Raw genomic sequence first — 7,616 nt, 5'->3', positions numbered from 1 at the left:
TAGTTCGATTTCTATTTGTTTTCATATACTTTCTAACAGCACTTAAAAGAATAAAGGAAACTTGTTGTGATAAATTTCAGATAAGTTAGAAATAGCATATTGATCCTATATAAAGCCTTAAATGTAAAGTTATAAATGTAAATGCTTAGTTAAGTTATTCAGTATGTTTGTTTTATCTTAGAAAATAAATGTTTCAAACATACTGAAAATCATATTCATTTTAATGTGGCATAGCGCGACAGCAACCATAGAGGAGGCGTGGCTCTCATATATAAATTTTTATTTACTCTTTTTATCACAATAAGCCGTGACCAAAAATAAAACAATTTGAATATATGGATTGAAAATCAAATATTTTCTGCACGAGTGACAGAGGTATATAGACTACTACAAAACGGTCTAAATTAATGAGTTTATAGATTGAGTCAGAATGGTCTACTTTTCTGGTCAGATATGCAGGAGTTGATAAAGACATCAACATTGTAGAAGACTCTGATATTCCATTAGATCTGGATGATACCAGATTATCACTGTTCTTCAGTCATTTGGTATGCACACACATAATAACAGACCATTTCCGTGGTCACGTCATACATAAGATGTTGTTATAGCCATGGACGACAGTAGTATTTTATTAGATGTCGAGGTCCTAGATCTAGGTTTCAAATTGGCAATATGTCACATGATTATAAGGCTATATGCTTAGCTCCGATGCGGAAGATGGGTTTACTTTAGGAAATCATGTTCAGTTAATCTATTGACGTAAATTCGTTCAAACAGGACGTAACCGCGTACCGTACACTGAATATACATGTATTTCAAAAGGCACTAGCGGAAACAAGTTATTGAGGTGTGCGCATATACAAATGGACTATGCTTACTGATAAATAAACATTTTCCCTCCGCACAAAGATATCGTTCTTCGGCAAGACTGTCCCTGTTTTGCAGACAAAGTTCATACGGCAAATCCCATAAAACGTAAGCAGAAATGGCGTAAATTTAAACTAACAATCGACCATCTACATTACAGAGACCAGTGTTATAACTTTAATAAGCTTCTCGCTTGATTAATTATTTATCTTAATTTGAATCGTCTATTGACGTAGGCTTTCAAGCTTGACTGGAACAGCAAAATGTTTCCGCGTAACTTAACTTGCTATTATGATTATGTATAAAAGAAATGTTGTTTTTTTCTTCGTCTTGCACAATCGAGTTCTTTGATTACTAAAATGGAAATTGTTCTTATCCATTTTCATAGAGTATATTAGATGGTATAAGAATGTACACTCTTCAAGAAAATCGTCTGTTTAGCGCATATTCATTTGAAATATGAAAGCAATCATTTCTCCTACTGTATTATGTAACGCTCAAATTTGATATGGAGAGGCTAATAGCTATATTTCATTTCGTTTTTATTTCATCAAATTATATACTGTCAGAAAAAATCCATTTTTCAAAACGGATTAAAACTTGCAATAATGACATTGTGACAGTTTACAGTTTCGAGAGTATATTGACTAAAGGAATTGAAAAATGTGTCGAAACATGCAAAACAAAAAAAGAATGTGAGTATATGAATTACAGCGTAAGGTCGAAATTGTGCTCTCTTATCGGTACGACTAATAACAACATGATTCAGACCTTAAAGGAAGAATGTAGTGTTGAACCTATGACAGGATACATGTTTGGGAACAAATCAGAATGGAATATGGTAATGTATATATAATACAGATACTTATATAATATAGATTTACAATTTTAAGGGATTTTGCTGAAGCGCAGTTGCAGTTGCATATTATCATATTATTACATGTTTTTAGTAAATTATCGAAATGTTGGAGTGAACTTTATCCGGTATTTTCATAGTGAAGGGGGCCTCCGTGGCCGAGTGGTTAAGGTCGCTGACTTTAAATCACTTGCCCCTCACCGATGTTGGTTCGAGCCTCACTCGGGGCGTTGAATTCTTCATGTTAGGTAGCTATCCAGCTGGCCTACGGGAGATTGGTGGTTCTACCCATGTGCTCGATATTGATGAAATAATGCACGGAGGGCACCTGTGGTCTTCCTGCACCATCAAAGCTAGAAAGTCGCCATATGACCTATAATTGTGTTTGTGCGACGTGAAAACAAAAACAATGAATAAATTTCATTGTGAAAAAGTCAAAAATATTTTTTACTGGTAATATTTTTAGTTTGTTCGTTTATTCTGTTGGGTTTAACGTCGCACCGACACAAATACAGGTCATATGGCGACGTTCAAGCTTTGATGGTGGAGGAAGACCTCAGGTGCCCCTCCTAGCGTTATTTCATCATGAGCTGGCACCTGGGTAGAACCACCGTCCATCAGCCAGCTGGACGGCTTCCTCACATGAAGAATTCAACGCCCTGAGTGAGGCTTGCACCCACATCGATAAGGGGCAAGTGATTTGAAGTCAGCGACCTTAACCACCCGGCCACGAAGTCCCCAAAATATTTTAATGTAAACATAAAATAAAAAGAAAAAGTTTTTTTTTCTTACACGTAAGATTAAAATATCTTTTACTCATGAACATCATATTTTACATTTTTACTTGTAGCTATGCCACTCGTGAAAATATTGCATATGGTGTTCGCCGATGAGAGATATTTCAAACTTACACTGTAATAAACAAATATCCTTTATATCTTAGTTAAGTGAACGATAAACCTAAGACAGCATCATTATCTATTTCTTACAACAACGCTGTCCATCAGCCTCTATTAATAACACCTTCAACTTGTTGTTTCTTCAGCTCTGTGGAAGACCCTGTCACTGTCAATCAACGATCATGTAAGCTACTTCTATCAAGAACGCTACCATTGCACATAAAGTATCCAATCACTATCTATCAACAGCTTCATCTCTATCCACAGCTACTTTTAGTCAATAAATACAACGATGCTGGATGATATCTAATTGTATCTTGGACAAAAAATAACAGAAACGTTGCGACAAAGGTTACACGAAAAACAACCAAACTAAACAGTACCAGACTAGATTTGATCAGTCTGTTCTTGATAGGCAATGAAATGTGCGGCTCCTCTCAAGCATCCTAGCAACTGCTTAAGTAAATTCTGCATGTTTATAACAAATATTGTCCTACAATATGTGAAATTGTATTAAACCATATGTTTTCATACCGTTAGTGAATCGAAAGGGAATTCGGCCAATAAAAAGAACGTAGGTAATTGTGTTTGATTTTTTGTTAGACCAATTTAAATATATGTGTCCTCCACTTCTAAGGGAAAATCGCAGTTTTTATGATATTTTCGCTTGTAGAAAATCTTCAACAATGTAGATTTTAATGTAACCATTAGCAGTTGTAGATTAACCTATTTTCCGTCATGTGGTCATACAAAATATATAGATCCTTGTGCCAAATTTTCACAATTCACCAAATATTAATTGGTGTCCTTAAATCGCTGCATACCTTTCGCTATTACTTTCTGGATAATTTTAAACAAATATCTATCGTCAAAATTAACCGTAAGAAAGACAGTAGCGCTTACGGTTAAAACTTGATAGCGGGAAAATTCCTCTTAGCTTTGATTATCTGTGTTTTGAGAAGAAAATGGGAAAACTATACAAAATTTGAAAAGCCTCAGGAATTAACTCCTTCGAACAATACATATGGTATGAATACAGACTAAAAGCTTTTGTTTGCAGACGTATATCATTATTACTATTATACCAGATTTATTTAACGCCCTTTTAATGACAAGCACGTTCAGAGGCGCTTTACATAGCGCAAACGAAGCCACACAGGGCGCGAAATTCATCCTCTACTAGTACAGACACAAAGCGGACTGACCAGAGGGACAGAGTGAGGTATAGCCCCTAGAACAGATAGAGAGAAATCATTTTTAGATACAGGCCTGTCCGGCTAACTTAGACTAGCTCTTTGCGAATAGACATTTTGGTTCTTTAACGTGTCAGTTGTATAACACGCGAAGGCGTCTTTCCTGGGAAGAACCAGTACAGGCTTCTTAGTTAGGTGGGAGACACTCATAAGCATCTCAGAAATTTCCAGTGCCTGGACCGGGATTTGAACCCAGGACCTCTAGATCGACAGTCAGGCGTGTTACCATTTGACCACCGGCCCATCATATGTTTATGGTTAAGTTATTCGTTTTTACAATGATTATGCTGCCACACATTCAAATTCGCATGTTCGTGTAAAAAATAATACAATACTAGCAAACAGCTATTGATAAATAATAATCATTATGCAGAAGAAGGAACATGAGTGTAGACATTGATAATAGAAAAGATGAACATTCAAATAAGAACTAACATTTCAGAATAAATGTGTTAGGTATGAGACAAGAATAAGATGTTTACAATATAACAATGTTTGACTTGCAATGGATGACCTCAGAGAGACTTAATGACCAAAAGCAAATAGTTTGGGCACTGCTCAAATTGCCGTACCCATTTCATTCATCATTAGATTTTCATACAGTCTAATTTTCTTAAAAAAAATATATTTTAACAAACTTTATCTGAATAATTAATGTGTTTTTTTTTGTAAAATTGTAACTGCTCCAGTAAAGCATTTGCTCGCAATTTTAAATGGTTAAATATAAGTTTACTTCATGTACAAAATTAATATGCACATAATGTAAGCGACCAGTTTCATTATTTAAATGCAGAACAGGGCGATTCATGCAAATGTTCGCAATAAGTAACAGATTTTTTTCCAGACAGACAATCAATTTGTATAATATGATTTAAATATCCTAATTGCTTTCGGATTTCACATTCAATAAGCTTTAATGGAAATCATGAATATTCTAAGAGAACTAAAAACGTAAAATGCCGACAAGTCTCACGGTGTTATACATTTAACGGAACATGTTTACAAACATTGATTAACCACGTAGACTAACCATTGGCAATTTATTATTAATAAAGTCATTATATAAATAACCTGTGATTCCTGTAACCAAGCCTCTATTTGTTTACAATAGTAATACGTAAAAAGAAAATTCGATAAGAATGCAGAAATCGAATGGATGGATAAATTAATATACACAATAGGGATGACATGCATTGAGACTATCACCAAAAATACTAAAACGCACTTATGTTTTACCTTAGTATTTTCTTACCACACATATGCGAATGGAGATGCTGTGTGAACTGACTTTACGACTGGTATTTCAAGGCAGTCATCTCGACATTATGATACATTGAACAAAACAGATTACCTTTCTTCACTACATTTAATTGTAATACATTAAGCATACATTTCGACCAACATGTTGTTATTAACATGTTAAATTGTCAAAAATAACGAATTACTCATTTTACTACCACATTCCAGTTTTTAAAAGTCCCGAAAATACACAGAAACGAGTAAATACTATATATAAACAGCAGAAGTTAAGAATATTGTTTGAAATTAGAAAATAATTTTAAATATCATACAAATATCAATTAATTTTTTTTCGATAGGATACAACACCGTGATATTGTTTTGTTGCCATTTTCTTCCCTCATAACATTTATCTCAAGTTTATAGATTTTTGACATTTTTGATTTTGTAACTTTTCAAAAATGGATTGAAGTCGTAAATTTAGTAAACGAACATGGTGTCATGCTAAATTTTGTTTTAATTCTAATATCATCAACAACATAATTTTCTAAGAGTACGCTTGTTTAAAAAAAACAGCAACTATTTTCTGTAATTCAAAAATACTGACAAACGAACAAATGACGGGTATGCTGTTCAGTTCGGTATACAATGTATTATGTGCTGTAGGAAAAACGAGACTATAACTGTAATAAGGTTCGGCTTATTATGTGCCCACTTTGTTGTGTGGGTAATATAAATTTGCCTTTGTTTGTTTGCCTGTCCTTTAGAGAAAATTTGTTTAACACACCTCCAAATGAATATAACCGACCGTCATTAGACTTGACTGGATTTTTTCATCGTTAAAAGTTAATGCATCTGAGACAAAGTGCTCAAGGTGAGCTAGTGTGTTTCACTTTTAGTACTAGAGGTCACAATTTTGACCCAGTCGTATTCCGACTTGGTCTAAATGTTTGTCTTAACAAAATTTCGAAAACGTTTGAAACTGGATTTAAAACTAGGTCACTAGATCATGTCACATAATACCCTTGTTAACACAATAGAGCCCATATTTCTACCTAATGTGTATAAATTCTGGAAAAAAAAACATGCTTGTCTTTATGAATGCAAACAAAGTTTAAAACTGGATCATCTAGGGTCAAAAGTAATGTCAGTAGGTTAAATCATAAATGTCATATTTCTCATTTGTTATAACTATGTAAAACATGACAAGAACGTTGAGTTAAAAAAGTTAGGTCAAGTTTGAAACTGGATTATTTTAGGTTAAAAACTGGGTTAATACTCTTGATGCCATATTTTCTTACAGACCTATAGTAAACCTGGACTGTGTATCAAATCTTGAACTGGGCACCAAGTCAAGTAATAGAAATGCCTTGTTAAAGCTCTTGTGGCAATATTGTCTATCTGATCTACCTGAAACATGGTCAGAATGTTTATCCATATGAATTGTATGTCAACTACGAAACCGGGTCATCTGAGAACAGAATCCAGGACACTGTCAAATAATAGAGAAACAACTGCTAATGATCTAGAAGCCATCTTTTCTACCAGATCTGTATGCAAAATGGCAAGCTGTTAATTTTAATAAAATATGGGTCAACTTTGAAACTGGGTTTTTAAGGTTTAAGAGCAAATGTCACTAGGTCAAATACAGTACATACTACTAAGCAACTAGAAACGCATTTTGCATATCTGCCATTCATTTAATATTTGTAAGGCATATTCATGCCTTTATTTAGGCACAACACTTAACTTCGGCTTATTGAGACTTATTGCGTTGGAACTGGATGTGTAGACATCATTTTGTACCTAGATAATCCAATATCAAACTTTAAGTTAAACTACATTTTATAAAGACAAACATTCTGACCAGGTACCATGTAGATCTAGTAGAAAACAATGGCGTCTACATCTTTGAAAATGGTGGACTAATATAAACGGCAGACAAGAGCAGTGATTAAACATGTTTACATCAGTAAGGCAGGTGCTTTTCCAACTCTCGGGACAGCATTGATAAGAACCCTCGTTAGCACTTGGTCTTTTAATTTCAGGACGACCCTCGGTTCGGGAAAACACTGTGTTACACAGACAGTCATATAATATCCTTATAAAATAATAAGAAATAAAGTTATTATCCTTACTATCAGATAATAGCTAGTCTAGACTGACGAATTCACTGTCATGCGATAGACTTGACTAATTATTAAACAATTTATACAGGTGTTCAAAAGACATAAAGCATACACTGCCTGCATTTGTCTAACTTCAGGATAAATATGAGATTTGCAAGGATTGTGAAAAACATGGTGTTTGCAATCAGGATGATCAAGCAACTAGTATGAGCTCAGTATGCCAAGCGTCAGGTAAGCGTATTATATATAGCTATGACAAATCGTAACATTAAAAGGTAAATCTTATGTTATTTACATTTTTGTCTTAAACATAAATCAAGAAAGTCAGAATTACTGATTTTCTTTATTTGGTTATAGGAATGAGTGACCG

The sequence above is a fragment of the Mercenaria mercenaria genome, chromosome 7 (genome assembly GCF_021730395.1).
Source record: "Mercenaria mercenaria strain notata chromosome 7, MADL_Memer_1, whole genome shotgun sequence".
In the NCBI taxonomy this organism is placed as follows: Eukaryota; Metazoa; Mollusca; class Bivalvia; order Venerida; family Veneridae; genus Mercenaria; species Mercenaria mercenaria.
Note: the sequence above shows the minus strand (reverse complement) of the source record.